The sequence below is a fragment of the Camelus bactrianus genome, chromosome 6, assembly GCF_048773025.1.
Source record: "Camelus bactrianus isolate YW-2024 breed Bactrian camel chromosome 6, ASM4877302v1, whole genome shotgun sequence".
NCBI classification, from domain to species: Eukaryota; Metazoa; Chordata; class Mammalia; order Artiodactyla; family Camelidae; genus Camelus; species Camelus bactrianus.
Window position 1 is genome coordinate 90,329,536 of NC_133544.1, and position 3,263 is coordinate 90,332,798.

General features: G+C 47.7%; 1 non-coding gene across 1 annotated transcript; it reads right to left on the reverse strand.

Moving 5' to 3' along the window:
• Positions 1 to 216: 216 nt before the first annotated feature.
• LOC123617045 (small nucleolar RNA SNORA31) lies at positions 217 to 350 on the reverse strand. Its single transcript, XR_006725134.1, has one exon. It is a non-coding gene; the product is annotated as a small nucleolar RNA SNORA31 (small nucleolar RNA).
• Between the last annotated feature and the right edge of the window lie 2,913 nt (positions 351 to 3,263).

Genomic DNA, 3,263 nt, shown 5'->3' on the forward strand with positions numbered 1-3,263 from the left:
TAAAGGTACCTATTGTTATTATTATTCATAATTATAGTTATGGTTTATATAATAATATTCAGCTGAACCATGTAAATTATAGACACTGAACCACATTTGACCTATAAATAAAGAGATTTCACAGGGCTCATCCTGTTCTTCTCCACCCCCCCGCCCCCCCGCCTCTTTGGAGCAAAGCAGGCTTTTACTGTTCACAAAGTTGCAAAACACTTTTCGCCCTGTATTCCCCTGTTCAATCTGGGCTGCCACAACCGGACAGGCAGAAAGCGCGAGGCCACTTTTTTCTTGCATCTGGAACGGAAAACTTCGTAGCAGGCAGTAACTGCTCCAGGCGTGTCAAAAAGATGCATTTCATTCTGTTAATTAATAAGAACGATTAACGTAATGCCTGTTTACCTATCTTATAGGATTATCTGAGGATCAACTAGATACGGGCGTATGTAAAAACACTTTGTGAAGTGGGAAGTTCTGTTACAATGTTGACACACTAGATTATTGGTGTTATCTGCTCTTACTACCACAACATCTAACAGAATGGCTATCTCAGCCTTTCTCAGCCAATGATAATAAACTGTCTCATCGCAGTAATACTCAAATTACAATTTACTTTGAACCCTCCTGGCCCTCATGGGAACCCAGCCTCTGCAGATTGTTCCAAGCTGTTTTGAAGAGCCCTCCGGTGCTGGGTCACACCAGCCCCAGAGTGTCCCCTTTATGTTCTTCCCTCCAGCTGTGGTCCCCACAGCCTCTGAATTCCCACCAGGCTGGGCATGGCCATCCTCTGGGGGTGGCTGCCACCACTGAGCCCACTGCTGGTCTCCTCTTAGCCACTCAGCCCCAAGCATGGCTGGGGCCCTTTTCTCAATATTTAATGGACCAGACACAGTGTTTAGCAGAAGCTGATAAAATTTAGGGGACCATGGAAGGAGAGGAAAACAAAGAGAAATACTCACATCCTTGATCAAGGTGGTTCTTCTCAGCACCCACAGATCCCAGACTGGTACCCGGGTCATCTCACAGGGCCACCACCTGGCCGGTCCCAGCTTGCTGCACACGGCAGGGCCCAGCCCTGCACCGCCTCCAGCGTGGCTTGGACCGTGTCTTCCCTCACAGGGCAGATGCAACTTTCTTCAAACAGGGAGACAGAGAGAGGGAGAGGGGGGGACGAGCTTCTCCATCACCCCCAAGGCCCACATGCTAAGTCCTCAATTTCTGCTCCAGGACAGCCTTCCTCCCAGGATGACTGGCAGTGGGAATTTTCCTTTAATGGCATTTACCCCCCTCCCAAGGCCACAGCCTTGCTCTTTGCAAACAGCAGAATGATAATCGGAATCCAGAGCCCTCAAGATCAGTCCAGCCCAGGATGTACGTATCCTCTGGGTCCAGCCCAGGATGGTCCAGGCCCTTTTCATAGTTTCTGTTCCAGGCGACAATCACGTTTGACTATGCTTTCTGCCGTCCTCTGGACTAGAGTTGCCCAAATCTTCCAAAACACCCATTCAAAGTACCCACAGTTCCACATAGAACAAGCAACAGTGTATGGCTCAGTGCACTCTTGACTAAGACAGAACCAGGAACCCTTTCCACACCCCCCCCCCCAAAGAGCACAGAATTAGCTGAGCGCCAGCTCCGTGCACCACAGATATAAGACCCCTGCTCTCAGGAGCTTCCCCACCAGTAGAGATAAAAGATACTGACCCTTTAGCCTGGCAGCAGAGCCCCGGTTAAAGGGACAGGGCTCATCCGTGTGATGGAAGGCTGGGACAGGCCAAGCATGCTTTTTATTATGTACTGGTAGAGGATTGTGGTCGGCCCCTTCTGAAATAGCTCCCAGTGATTCCTGCCTCCTGGGATTAACAACCTTTATAATCCCCTCCTTGTGTGTGTGTGTTTGTGGACGTGTGCACATGCATGTGGTGGCTGGGGAGGGGTGTGGGGGACGGCTGGACCCAACGCCTTCTTCCAACAGCTAGAATATAGCAAGGGTGATGGATGGCACTTGGGGATCGGGCTCTCAGTTTGCTCACTCTCCTCCTTCTCAGCACGTCTACCTTAATGACATGAGCTGCCGTGTGGGAGATGCCCACGTGGCCAGGACCTGAGACGGACTAAGCCACTGGGTCCAGCGGCTCCCAAGGAACTGAGTCCTGCCAACAACCCCACGAGTGAACTTGGCATCTGATCCCCGTCGACACCTGGATGGCAGCCTGGGAGAGGCCCCAAGTGGAGAACCCAGCTGACAGGGCGCCTGGGTTCCTAATCTACAGAAACTGAGATGCAAATGTTGTCGCCACAAGCCATTAAGTTTTGGGGTAATTTGTTATGCAGCAAGATAACTAGGATGGGAATAATCTTCAAGATGTCTTTTTAAGTAGAAAAATCAAGGTACAGAAAAATGTGTATGTTATTTGTAGAAAAAGGGAGAAATATTTCCATTATATGCATATGTGTGTATCCATATATAAATTTGCATCCATATGCATAAAATAGCTCCGAAATGATACAATTAAATTCAGAATTTGGGTTGAGTCCAAGGAGAAGTCCTGGTGTTGGTCACTGCACACCTTTTATGTCTTGATTTTGTATCGTGTGAAACTGTTGACTATTCAAAAAGTAAGCACAACGTTGTTTTTCAAAAAGAACCAGTCAATAAACCACCCAGAAAAAAAGAAAATGAAGATAAAGTTCTTTAAAAAGCAATTAATCAAACCTCAAACTCGGGAGCTATTATTGATCCGTGCCTGCCTCTTTGTCCCCACATCCAAGGGCTGTCAACTCTCCTTTCAGAATCTCTCAGATCTGACCCGCTTCTCCCCCGCTGTCCTCACTCCTACTAGCCTGGACCAAGCCACAGATATCTTTCACCTGGACTATTGCAATCACTTCCTAAGCATCCTCCCTGCTTCCTCCCCTGCCTCCTTTCCCAATCCTTCCCAGCAGCCAGAGGGATCTTTAAAAATTAAAAATTAGACCACGTCGCTCCCTTTCTTCATACTGGAGTCTTCAGGTCAGATTTTCACCTCCTCTTTTAATGTGAATTTGGGTATAGGTGATAGCTTCCAATGATAGAAATAACTCCTGGAAAAAAAACAAAGGGAGAAGGGAATTAATACGTACTAGGTGCTTCCATAAAGCAGACTTCACATATATTACTTTGTTTGCTCTTCATAAAAGCCCTATGGTATGGCCAGTTATGGTCCCCACTTTCACAGATGAAGACAATTGAGGTCAAGGAGGCTGCAGGACGTGTCCATGGGAACTGT